At 45.5% G+C, this 14,100-nt stretch overlaps 2 non-coding genes across 2 annotated transcripts; both read right to left on the reverse strand.

The window, feature by feature from the left end:
- Positions 1–9,843: 9,843 nt before the first annotated feature.
- trnai-aau (transfer RNA isoleucine (anticodon AAU)) lies at positions 9,844–9,917 on the reverse strand. The gene has a single exon. It is a non-coding gene; the product is annotated as a tRNA-Ile (tRNA).
- Positions 9,918–12,705: 2,788 nt separating this feature from the next.
- On the reverse strand, positions 12,706–12,779 carry trnai-aau (transfer RNA isoleucine (anticodon AAU)). Its single transcript has one exon. It is a non-coding gene; the product is annotated as a tRNA-Ile (tRNA).
- Positions 12,780–14,100: the final 1,321 nt, after the last annotated feature.

Here is a 14,100-nt window from a genome sequence, read left to right on the forward strand (position 1 = left end):
TACGGTTAGCTTTTATTGGTAGAGGGATTGAGTTTCGGAGCCAGGAGGTCATGCTGCAACTGTACAAAACTCTGGTGCGGCCGCATTTGGAGTATTGCGTACAGTTCTGGTCGCCGTATTATTGGAAAGATGTGGAAGTGTTGGAAAGGGTGCAGAGGAGATTTACCAGGATGTTGCCTGGTATGGTGGGAATATCGTATGAGGAAAGGCTGAGGGGCTTGAGGTTGTTTTCGTTGGAGAGAAGAAGGTTAAGAGGTGACTTAATAGAGGCATACAAGATGATCAGAGGATTAGATAGGGTGGATAGTGAGAGCCTTTTTCCTCGGATGGTGTTGGCTAGCACGAGGGGACATAGCTTTAAATTGAGGGGTGAGAGATATAGGACAGATGTTAGAGGTAGGTTCTTTACTCAGAGAGTAGTAAGGGCGTGGAATGCCCTGCCTGCAGCAGTAGTGGACTCGTCAACATTAAGGGCATTCAAATGGTTATTGGATAAACATATGGATGATATTGGAATAGTGTAGATTAGAGGGGCTTTAGATTGGTACCACTGGTCGGCGCAACATCGAGGGCCGAAGGGCCTGTACTGCGCTGTAATGTTCTATGTTCTAATGCCTATTGCATAACCGGGAACCGAACGCGGGCCACAGCGGTGAAAGCACCAAGAGCTCACCACGAGACCACCAGGGAAGTTACTGCAAACGTTTTCAAAAATCTAATTAATACATGAAACCTTTTCCTTTTATTTTCATTTCAGAACTTTTTTCATCAGAAACAAGTTGCTTCTTAAAATTGCCATGTTGAGATTGAGCAAAATTTACTCCATAGCCAATGGAAACACCTATGCTGTTAACTGGGACATGAAATTGCCAGTGAGGTTAAATGGTCCCACAAGCTGCTGATGTGCAACGTTCATTTTCCAAACCTCAGCAAACTCATCACTGCAACTCGTGCGCGGCAACATAAAGCAGACACCCATCACTGAGAGCAGTTGACACAATACCTTTTGAAAACACTTTCATGTCACATCTCTTTCTGTTTCGGTAGCTATCTTCCCTCAAGCTCCCGATGGCCGTCCAGCTCCCAGGATCAATTAGCTGCTTGATGTAGACGCGGACAGTTGGTGAACCAGAGCTTTGTCTGGACAACAGGAACAGGGAGTGCAGGACACAAGGTATTGAGAAGAGATGGAGTTCAGTGATGACAGGGCAAAGAGACACCATCTTCCTGATTCTCCTAGACACTGATTACAGTAATGTACACACTGCCAATTATCCACAATCACACACTCTTTCCAGTCTTGAACACGGAATTAAACTTTGTCATCTTTGAAGCCTTGCTGCTGTTACTCAGGTTTTGTTGAGACCTCATTTGGAATGCTATATGCAGGTTAGGGGTTCCACATTTAAGACAGGATGTACTTCTATTGGAGACGGGACAGCAAAGCTTCACTAGATTATTCTCTGGGATGAGGAGGTTGTCCTATGATGAGAGGCTGGGTAAATTGGGCTGAAATTCTCGGGAGGTTAGCACAATGAAAGACGTTCTCAGTGAAACCAGCACAATGCTGAATGGACTAAATCGGATGGATTCTGAGCTGTCATTTCCACTCTCGGAGAATCTAAAACGCGGGGACACAGTCTCAGGGTACGAGCCTGATCATTTCGGACTGCGATGAAGATAAATTATTCCACTGAAATTGTGGTGAATCGTTGGAATTCTCTATTCCAGAGGGTTGTGGAGGCTTCATCATTGAACACATTTCACTCTGGGATTGACAGTTCTCTGATCTATCCGGGAATGAAGGGGAGCGGGCGGGAAAATAGAATTGAAACCGATGCTTAGCCACGAATTAATGTTTCGACTCTGTTTGTTAAACTTAATAGCATAATGGAAGCATATATACATTTATGTGTAATATGTATGAAATGAATATTCATTAAATAAATAATTTTGGTAACACTGAATAACAGTGCAGCCGGTGACACTTGAGAGATATCCTTATTGACGCCCACAGGCCTATTGCCAACCAGCAACTGTTTGCCAATGATTGCTGATGGGGAGAAAACAGTAAAAACTCCATCCTCGCATGGTTTCGAACCACCAACGTTTCGGATAACAGTTGAATGTGTTGACCAATTGCGCCAAAAGACAGCAGCTGCAAAAAGGTATCCGAAAGCAGGACTCCACTGAGTTCTGTACAGATCTGACACAATTCTCTTTCCGCAATACATGATCCAGAACGACAACACTGCCGCACCATTTAGAATTCTCTACAAGTCCTTTTGGTTATTTTGCTCCCACAGTGTTGCTGTGGTGTGGTGGCGATTCCCTTTCTCCTACGAGCATGCAGGTAAATGAATCCATGTATCTTATCGTAGGGAGGAATGGGAAGGGAGGGAAGGGAAATAACCACCAGAAGCCCAAATCGCCAATACTTTCCACTCAGTCATCAATAACATCATTCACAGCTGTACCTCCTTCCAAACATTGTGAACCATTTTCCTCAGGATCTGTTCCTGGATTTAATATTTTCTTGCTTTGTGTTTACATTTTGAAATGAGATTCGCCTCAATATCGAGCTCAAATTGAATTCCAAACCTGACGGACAAACGATGGGAAACAAATGACTGGGTAACACAAACCCCATGGCGCTCATTTTCAGATTCACAACACTCAGCTTTTCAATCAAATGAAGGAATTTTACACTGAAAAAAAGAAAGTTGGTGTGACTTTTATTTGTGATTCTCTCACTCGAGTATTATATAAATGTTGCTTGGAGCTTTAGTGAGCGGGAGGTAATCTACCTGCTTTTTCCTGAGCCTGAGCTCGGTGTATTGGGAGGTTTGACCCGGGTTGGAGTGTATTGATTCCGAGGGATGGGGACTAACCCACTGTTATTGAAGCTGGAGTCGCCGCTTTCTGCTGGCAGCGGGTGATTGGAAAGTGCGGGGTAAAATCCTGCTGCTTATCCCTGTCTTACTCACTGTGCAGCCGGGGAAGAGAGAATTATTGATGGGTTTGTTTCCCCATCTGAAATGTGGCTTTGAGCAAGTGCTATTAACAGAGGTGGTGCTTTAATAATCTGACACAAATCAACAGCAATCAGCTGGAATATGCCGGTTTGAGAGAAGCTTTCTGAAACATCAGTGCTGGAAAGAAGAGTCAGTGAAATATATTCTGTGTGTACAGAACTGTGGAGGGGAAGGGTAAATGTAACACAGAGTAGGATATTGCATTCAATTAAGACTCAACAATGTTCTGCACTGTAGGCATTATGATTCTCTGAAATTAACGTGAGTTATTGATCGTTTCCTCACTCTGAGATGAAAAGGATGCGCAAAGCCCTTTTCAGCCAATCACGTGCTTTCTGTCGTGCAGAATTTTGTATAATGTAAAACCAGAAACCGAAGACTGTGCAACGGGTAAACCGCGGACCTTTGATCTGCAGTCAAATGCTGTACCACCGAGCCATACCCCCTCCCATTCATGGAATCGTACAGTGCGGAAGGGGGACATTCAGCCCATCGAGTCTGCACCGACTACAACCCCACCTAGACCCTGTCCCCGTAGCCCCATGCATTTACTCTCACTAGTCCCCCTGACACTAAGGGGAATTTTAACCTGGCCAATCCACCTAATCCACACATCTTTGGACTGTGGGAGGAAACCGGAGCACCTAGAGGAAACCCACGCAGACACGGGGAGAATATGCAAATACCACACAGACAGTGATCCAAGCCGGAAATCGAACCCAGATCCCTGTGCCAACTACTGTGCCGCCCTAACAGAACGTGGCTATTGTGTTTCTTAGCATAATTCCCTTTGTCATATAATCACTGTCGCCTTCCATCCTATCACAAGACATTTTGTTCTTTCCTCCTCTCCCTCTATCTTTTCCCGGACTCTGTACTTGTTGTTTAAACAATTAAATCTCTAAAATTTTCCCGATGTAAGATCTCCGACCTGAAGTATTCTCTCTATATCCCTCTCCATAAAAGCTTCTTGAACGCTGTTTTTCAAACATTTTCCGTCGTGAGGTGGGATTTGTAGCATCCGCAGTGTCTTGTTTCAGGTGGATCAGTTTTCTCTGTCTTAACCTCAGCTGCCTTCATAGGTGAACACAGTAAGAAGTTTAACAACACCAGGTTAAAGTCCAACAGGTTTATTTGGTCGCAAAAGCCACACAAGCTTTCGGAGCTCCAAGCCCCTTCTTCAGGTGAGTGGGAATTCTGTTCACAAACAGGGCATATAAAGACACAAACTCAATTTTCATGAATAATGGTTGGAATGCGAATACTTACAACTAATCAAGTCTTTAAGAAACAAAACAACGTGAGTGGAGAGAGCATCAAGACAGGCTAAAAGGATGTGTATTGTCTCCAGACAAGACAGCCAGTAAAACTCTGCAGGTCGTGGGGGTTACAAATAGTGTGACAAATAGTGTGTCTTTATATGCCGTGTTTGTGAACAGAATTCCCACTCACCTGAAGAAGGGACTTGGAGCTCCGAAAGCTTGTGTGGCTTTTGCTACCAAATAAACCTGTTGTACTTTAACCTGGTGTTGTTAAACTTCTTACTGTGTTTACCCCAGTCCAATGCCGGCATCTCCACATCATTCATAGGTAAACGACAGAGATTTTAAATAATAAGACACCAGGATATGTCACCCTGTTCGACAAGAAATCAAACAAAATGTGAATTAGGATTTTTTTGTTCTTCATTCGTTCATGGGATGCGGGTGTCGCTGGCCGGGCCAGCATTTGTAGCGAATTGCAGTTAACTCAGTGGCTTGCTCAGCCCTTTCAGAGGGCAGGTAAGAATCAAGCACATTTCTGGCGATTTGTAGTCACGTGTAGGCCAGACCCAGGTAAGGACAGCGGATTCCCCAGTCTATCCAATCTCACTTCACAACTAAAATTCTGCAACCCAGGTAGCATCATCTCCTCTGCAGCTTTTCCAGTGCTATCGCAAGACTCATATAACGTGAATTTCAGAACTGCACACAATACAGCAGTTATTGAACAACCAAAGGATTATGGAGTGACATCATCAACTCCCTGCTCTCTTAAGCTCTATCCCTCGGCTAAAAAAGGCAAGTATACCATATTCCTTATTAACCACTTTATGCACCTGTCCTGCTACGTTAAAAGGCCACTGCATATGCACACCGAGGTCCCTCGGAGCTTCCCAGGATCCTGCCGGGCATGATGTATTCAATTGCCTCCTTTGCCCTGGCTGCGCACTTCACCCCACGCTGATCCTGGTCGAATTCCATTTGCCACTGATCAGCCCATCTGGCCAGCCTGGAGATCTCCTCGTGTGAACGAAGGCTATCCTCCTCCCTACCTACCACCTCACTAATGTTTGTATCATCCGCGAACTTACTGTTCAAGCCTTCTACATTCAAATCAAAATGATTGAAATAAAGGACAGATGCAAGGACCCCGACACGGGTCCCTTCGGCACTCCACTGGACATAGGCTTCCAGTCTGAAATTCAGCCCTCAACTATCGCCCTCTGGTCCCTGCCACTCAGACAATTCTGGATTCATTTTGCCAATTTTCCTTGGATCCCATCCATGGTGGCGCTTAACGGCACACTGCTGTCACACTTGCCGTTTCTGCCACATTAATGAAAGACGTTAAATGCTTTGAGCGACCAATGGTAACGCCTTCGTGTGTTCGGGGTCCGGTGGTGTAATGGTGAGCACTCTGGACTTTGAATCCAGCGAGCCGCGTTCAAATTTCGGCAAAACCTTCAATTTCTTTGCCAATGCTGATGATTGGTTTGCTGAAGGGCATTTCGTTTAAATTTCTCACAAAGTGCCAATCGAATGGACAATTTGTCAGCCAGTTCAACTCCGATGACAATCGCATGAGTGAATTGTAATAGCTCCAGATGCCTGCAAGATCAGTGGCGTTCATCTTTCTGCTGCTCTTTACCTCCTCTGTTCTGAAAGAAAGGAACAGTTGGTGTCACGCAACAACAATCATTCGACAGGAGGCTGGCAATTATTGAGCAAATGTGTGTGCGCGTGTGTGTGCATGTGTGTTTTGGGAGAAAGGCCTCTTGCTGGTCCCATGATGTTACGGTTAGCATTCTGGACTTTAAATCCAACATTCCCAGTTCGAATCTATTCTCGTCGTCCCACCTCTTGCTTAATTTGGGACAGATAAGTGAGTGAATGACACCTGCAGGAGGACCCCCTGCCCTCTGCGGCTTCTCTGCATCTGAGCGCTTTGTATTCTTGAGCAACGACTCTCTGGGGCTGATGCAATGACGCCTGGCGAGTCATTCGCTGCATCAGCTGCAATATGATTGCGGTGGAATTTGCTGAAATTTCCTCAGTGTTTCAAGTTCCACTTTCTAAGAATTGTAAATCAAATGCCCTTCAGCAAATCACTCATCAGCTGAAGCAAAGAAAAGCAAAGTTCTGCGGAGATTTGAACTCAGATCGCTGTATTCAGAGTGCAGAGTGAACACCACAGAACCTCGAACACAGCCTTTGATCTCTTTCCTTGACTGTGTCAACAACAGCAAGTGCGACAAAAATGTGTCGTAATGCGCCACGATTGATAAGCGAGAATAACTCAGAGGACACTGCCCCCAAACCTGCAGCAAATCATTTCACCCCAACCCGTATTCTGAAAAGATGTTAGAAAGGGGACAGATTACACTTCATGGGAGGTTTACAATGATAAAATAATTCCGTTATCAGGCAGTGTTGGAGAAGTTCGGGTAGTTACACGTCGAACAGAGCTATCATTGATTCCAGCTATTCGTCTGGAAATTTTGAAATTGGCAGTAAGCTGGTCGTCACGCTCAACACATTAACTGCTAAACATTGTCTTGAAGATGTGGCAGAAGGGTCTCTAATGTGTTGCTGATTACAGCGAAACACGTCTGCATCGGAAGAAAATTCCTTCAGCAAGCATGGATGGAAACTTCATTGAGAAGCCGCCGTGGGGCAACGTAGAATATCCCTGGCAACGAGCACAATTCTTTCTCCAACTTTTTGTCTCATTCCAATTCCCACAGATTGCCTCGCACGAGAGAGTAAGCAAAAGATAAAATAACAATTCGCTCTCCCCACTGTTAACCGGGACCTGTGACATGGGGCTGCTGTGTGACTGTTACTGATAGAAAGAGTTGGATCACAAGGGCAGTTGGGTTGTGTTTTGTTCAGCCTTTCATAACTTGATGAATTACTCGAACCGTTAAATCGTGTTGAATGACAGCCTTTCGGGAATATATTTCAGTTCACTGAAGGTGCAACTCACGGAATCATTGATCCAAATTTCAAGTTGAACAGATTCCGGTTAATTCTGCGCTTGAACACACGCCCCGATTTTGCAGCCCTGGCTGCCAGACTTCCAGATGGAGCAAATGTTCCACAAATGGCAAATGCATCCAGTCTGCAAAATGGCAACATGTTGACAATATTCCGACTGAACTTCGGAACATATCTCTTTCTATTTTAGCCGAAAAAAATATTTCAAATAAAACCGGGGGGTGAACACCAAATGCAGGTTGTGTGTGCCCGAGCCAAATGCCATGAAAGTCATTTAAAAAGAAAATGCCATTCCATCAGGTCGAAGATGCGCGATCAGCCAGCAGTGAAAAAAGCACTTCTGCACTTCATGATGCAACTCAACAGAAAAAAGCAATTGCTCTTCGTGGGGGTAGTTTGCAACGTCGGCCGGTTAGCTCAGGTGGTTAGAGCCTGTCGCTAATAACGCCAACGTCGCGAGTTCAATCTCCGTGCTGGCCGGATGTCTGAACCCGTGTCGCCAGTTTCCGCTGTCATTTCGTGGACACAGAATGATTCGATTCGCCTGCTCCCATACCGCGACGGTGCAGCTTGTCTTTCTCCTTTGAAACTGGGAAAATTTCTTCGAACCATTCTGACAAATTGCCCATCTTTTCAAACTTCTGTGCCAAAAACCGGGAGGACGAATATGGAAGGTTACTCGGCGGGAAAGGCGTTTTCTTTGGAAAGAGTGGACTGGCGGAGAAAGATTGAGCTTCATCTAATTACATTCACAACGGAGTGCTGACATGATGTTGTTCATTTGGCTCCGAACTCGTTTATTAAAGCACTGGGATCACGCTCAGGTGGTAACATCTGCAGTTTGACCTCAGTACGGAGCCTTACGGCTGATGCTGGCTGGTCACCACTCTTCAGAAAATACATTAGAAAGGGGACAGATGACACTTCATGGGAGGCTGACAATGATAAAATCATTCCGGTCTGAGGCGGTGTTGGCGAAGTTCGGGTAGTTCCACGTCGAACATAGAAAATTGTAAGATGTGCCAACTGTGATTTTCCAGCTGATACGGGATTTCGACAGAGTAAACTGGCAAAGCATTCACTCGACGCGCAGGTGAATAACTGAAGTTAACAGATGCAAATTCGTTGAGAAAACATTTCGAGAGGATCGGCATCAACTTCACGCGAAGTTGGTGGGATCTGTAACCATTCAACGTGGAGAAATGACTGAAGGTGCCATCCTTTCCGCCGAGACGTCGTGAAGATGAAGTGAGGAATATGTAGTCAGCAGGATTCGAACCTGCGAGAAAAAAACCCAATGGATTTCTAGTCCATCGCCTTTACCACGCGGCCGTGACGGCGCGAAAAGCTGTGTCAGAAATCATACTGATATCCACTCAATAATTCTTTGAGCCGGCCTCCTTGATGTGATGCTGACCACTTGTGCTGGACACAAATGCGGTTCATTTCACTGCTGATGTCAAACGTCTGTGTTCTTTCCCCATGTCGGCTCAATTTCATCTGTCGTCGAACCTCGTTTTCATTCGGGTGCAGCAGATGGGTGCATTGAAACAAAACTTTGCAAGCATTCTATATCTATGTCCATCCACTCAGAACGAGATATAACACAAACTTCACATCCCAAAATAGCTCCCTTAAAGGCGCGTGGGAAAACAAGCTTTTGAATGCGCAAAACTAATGCAGATACATTAGAGTAAGTGCGGATTCGGAATCCAATCCGGCTCTCCCACATGGTGGCGACATTTGGTGTTTCTGAATCACCAATGTACAGATTTGAATTGAGCCCTTCGGGAATATCTTTCTGTTCACTGAAGATGCAACACCCAGAATCATTGATCCAAATTTCAGATGAGCTGGGGCCGATTAGTTTAGATGGCTGGAGCGTGTTGCTAATAACGCTAAGACTGCGGGTTCCATCCTCGTACTGTACAAATGTGGTTACCACTGTCTGTGGAGTCTGGGGTTCCGTTATGCTCAGTGGAAATGCCTTTTTCGAAAAGGCTGAGTCGCTTCGCAACGTGGGCCGCTAAGCTCAGGTGGTTAGAGCGTGGTGGTTATACCAGTCAGGTCACGGGTTCCATCCCCGTATTGGCCACGTGCGTTTACCCGTGTCGGCGATTTCTGATGCTCTCAGTATAAGTCTTTTCGTCGGCACAGGCTGGTTCGCTTGCTCCGTACTGAGGTCAAAGTGCAGATGTTACCACCTGAACATGATCGAGTGCTTTCATAAACGATTTCGTAGCCAAATGAACAACATTACGTCAGCACTCCGTTGTGAATGGAATGAGATGAAGCTCAATCTTTCTCCTCCAGTCCACTCTTTCCAAACAATACGCCTTTCCCGCCGAGTAACGTTCCATATTCGTCCTCCCGGTTTTTGGCACAGAAGTTTGAAAAGATGGGCAATTTGTCAGAATGGTTCGAAGAAATTTTCCCAGTTTAAAAGTTATGACGGAGGAAAAAAAGCCGCGACGGCTTGGAAGCACGCGAAGCAAATCAGCCTGTGCCGACGAAAAGACAGCGGGTACCACCGACCCGGGAAACGAAAGTGGCCAGTACGGGGATTGAACCCGCGACCTTGGCGTTATTAGCACCACGCTCTAACCACCTGAGCTAACCGGCAAATACTGTCCACTGAGCCCACGATGAGCAGCTGTTTTTTTCTATTGAGTTGCATCATCAAATGCAGAAGTTGACATTTTTCACTGCTGGCTGATCGCGCATCTCTGACCTGATGGAATGGCATTTTCTTTTTAAATGACTTTCATGGCATTTGGCTCGGGCACACACAACCTGCATTTGGTGTTCACCCCCCGGTTTTATTTGAAATATTTTTTTCGGCTAAAATAGAAAGAGATATGTTCCGAAATTCAGTCGGAATATTGTCAACATGTTGCCATTTTGCAGACTGGATGCATTTGCCATTTGTGGAACATTTGCTCTATCTGGAAGTCTGGCAGCCAGGGCTGCAAAATCGGGGCGTGTGTTCAAGGGCAGAATTAACCGGAATCTGTTCAACTTGAAATTTGGATCAATGATTCCGTGAGTTGCACCTTCAGTGAACTGAAATATATTCCCGAAAGGCTGTCATTCAACACGATTTAACGGTTCGAGTAACGAAAGGCTGAACAAAACACAGCCCAACTGCCCTTGTGATCCAACTCTTTCTATCAGTAACAGTCACACAGCAGCCCCATGTCACAGGTCCCGGTTAACAGTGGGGAGAGCGAATTGTTATTTTATCTTTTGCTTCCTCTCTCGTGCGAGACTTCATAACGCGGCATCCTGTGGGAATTGGAATGAGATAAAAAGTTGGAGAAAGCATTGTGCTCGTTGCCAGGGATATTATACGTTGCCTCACGGCGGCTCCTCAATGAAGTTTCCATCCATGCTTGCTGAAGGAATTTTCTTCCGATCCAGGCGTGTTTCGCTGGAATCAGCAACACATTCGAGACCCTTCTGCCACACCTTAAAGACAATGTTGAGCGGTTAATGTGTTGAGAGTGACGACCAGCTAACTGCCAGTTTCGAAATTCCAGACGAATAGCTGTTCTTCTGAAAAAACTCAGTATTTGCATAAATTAGATGTGAAGCGGATTATTAATTCGTGTGAAGCGATGTGTTGATCGGTTGAATGCAGTCCTTCAAAGTAAGCTTGTATGATTTGTTGCAACAAGGTTGGCTGACGTGAATATTGAGAAAACATTGCAGCGAATGAGAGGAATGTTCACAGTTGCCGTCCAGGTGACTGGTCGTCCGTATGTTTTTCGCTGTCGAGCGGCCGAGGTTTGCTCAAATGTTCCCGACAGATTTGTGGCACAGAAGTGTGAAAAGATGGGCAATTTGTCAGGATGGGAGGCAGACCTTTGCCCAGTTTAAAAATTGTCAACGGCATCGTGACTTTCCAGAACTACACGAAGCGACTCAGCCTGTTCGAAAAAGACATTTCCACTGAGCATAACGAAACCCCGGACTCCACAGACAGTACGAGGATTGAAGCCTCAGTCGCAGCGTTATTAGCAACACGCTCTCGCCGTATGAACGAACCGGCCCCAGCTCATCAGAAATTTGGATCAATGATTCCGGGAGTTGCATCTTCGGTGAACAGAAAGATATTCCCGATGGGCTCAATTCAAATTTGTACGTTGGTGATTCAGAAACGCCAAATGTCGCCACCATGTGGGAGAGCCGGATTGTATTCCGAATCCGCACATACTCTAATATATCTGCATTAGTTTTGCGCATTGAAAAGCTTGTTTCCCGAAGGCGCCTTTAAGGGAGCTATTTTGGGATGTAAAGTTTGTGTCACATCTCGTTCTGAGTGTATGGATATCGATATAGAATGCTTGCAAATGTTTGTTTCAATCCACCCATCTGCTGTATCCGAATGAAAAGGGCGTTAGACGACAGATGAAATTGAGCCGACATGGGGAAAGGACACAGACGCATGACATGAGCAGAGAAATTAATCGCATTTGCATCCATCACAAGAGGTCAGCATCACATCAAGGAGGCCGGCTCTAAGAATTATTGAGTGGATATCAGTATGATTCGTAGGGGCCTGCAGTGTTAAGGCGGTGGACGAGAAATCCATTGGGGTTTCCCCGCGCGGGTTCGAATCCTGCTGATTACGTATTTCTCATTTAAGTTTCACTGCGTCTCGTTGGAAAGGATGTCACCTTTCATCACTTTTCCATGTTGAATGGTTGCAGTCCCACCAACTTTGCGTGAAGTTGACGCCGATCCTCTCGAGATTCTTTCTCAACAAATTTGCATCTGACAACTACAGTTTTTCACCTGTGCGGAGAGTGAGCATTTTGACTGTTTACTCTGTCGAAATCCCGTATCAGCTGGAAAATCACAGTTGGCACATCTTCGAATTTTCTATGTTCGACATGGAACTACCCGAACTTCTCCAACATAGCCTCACACCGGAATTATTTTATCATTGTATACCTCCCATGAAGTATCAGCTGTCCCCTTTCTAATGTCTTTTCTGAAGAGTGGTGACCAGTCAGCATCAGCCGTAAGGCTCCGTACTGAGGTCAAAGTGCAGATGTTACCACCTGAACATGATCGAGTGCTTTCAGAAACGATTTCGTAGCCAAATGAACAACATTACGTCAGCACTCCGTTGTGAATGTAATGAGATGAAGCTCAATCTTTCTCCTCCAGTCCACTCGTTCCAAACAATACGCCTTTCCCGCCGAGTAACCTTCCATATTCGTCCTCCCGGTTTTTGGCACAGAAGTTTGAAAAGATGGGCAATTTGTCAGAATGGTTCGAAGAAATTTTCCCAGTTTAAAAGTTATGACGGAGGGAAAAAAGCCGCGACGGCTTGGAAGCACGCGAAGCAAATCAGCCTGTGCCGACGAAAAGACAGCGGAAACAACCGACCCGGGAAACGAAAGTGGCCAGTACGGGGATTGAACCCGCGACCTTGGCGTTATTAGCACCACGCTCTAACCAACTGAGCTAACCGGCCAACGCTGCCGGTGGAGCCCACGATGAGCAGCTGTTTTTTTCTATTGAGTTGCATCATCAAATGCAGAAGTTGACATTTTTCACTGCTGGCTGATCGCGCATCTCTGACCTGATGGAATGGCATTTTCTTTTTAAATGACTTTCATGGCATTTGGCTCGGGCACACACAACCTGCATTTGGTGTTCACCCCCCGGTTTTATTTGAAATATTTTTTTCGGCTAAAATAGAAAGAGATATGTTCCGAAATTCAGTCGGAATATTTTCAACATGTTGCCATTTTGCAGACTGGATGCATTTGCCATTTGTGGAACATTTGCTCCATCTGGAAGTCTGGCAGCCAGGGCTGCAAAATCGGGGCGTGTGTTCAAGCGCAGAATTAACCGGAATCTGTTCAACTTGAAATTTGGATCAATGATTCCGTGAGTTGCACCTTCAGTGAACTGAAATATATTCCCGAAAGGCTGTCATTCAACACGATTTAACGGTTCGAGTAATTCATCAAGTTATGAAAGGCTGAACAAAACACAGCCCAACTGCCCTTGTGATCCAACTCTTTCTATCAGTAACAGTCACACAGCAGCCCCATGTCACAGGTCCCGGTTAACAGTGGGGAGAGCGAATTGTTATTTTATCTTTTGCTTACTCTCTCGTGCGAGACTTCATAACGCGGCATCATGTGGGAATTGGTATGAGATAAAAAGTTGGAGAAAGCATTGTGCTCGTTGCCAGGGATATTATACGTTGCCTCACGGCGGCTCCTCAATGAAGTTTCCATCCATGCTTGCTGAAGGAATTTTCTTCCGATCCAGGCGTGTTTCGCTGGAATCAGCAACACATTAGAGACCCTTCTGCCACACCTTAAAGACAATGTTGAGCGGTTAATGTGTTGAGAGTGACGACCAGCTAACTGCCAGTTTCGAAATTCCAGACGAATAGCTGTTCTTCTGAAAAAACTCAGTATTTGCATAAATTAGATGTGAAGCGGATTATTAATTCGTGTGAAGCGATGTGTTGATCGGTTGAATGCAGTCCTTCAAAGTAAGCTTGTATGATTTGTTGCAACAAGGTTGGCTGACGTGAATATTGAGAAAACATTGCAGCGAATGAGAGGAATGTTCACAGTTGCCGTCCAGGTGCCTGGTCGTCCGTATGTTTTTCGCTGTCGAGCGGCCAAGGTTTGCTCAAATGTTACCGACAGATTTGTGGCACAGAAGTGTGAAAAGATGGGCAATTTGTCAGGATGGGAGGCAGACCTTTGCCCAGTTTAAAAATTGTCAACGGCATCGTGACTGTCCAGAACTACACGAAGCGACTCAGCCTG

Source organism: Mustelus asterias, chromosome X, assembly GCF_964213995.1.
Source record: "Mustelus asterias chromosome X, sMusAst1.hap1.1, whole genome shotgun sequence".
Taxonomy (NCBI): Eukaryota; Metazoa; Chordata; class Chondrichthyes; order Carcharhiniformes; family Triakidae; genus Mustelus; species Mustelus asterias.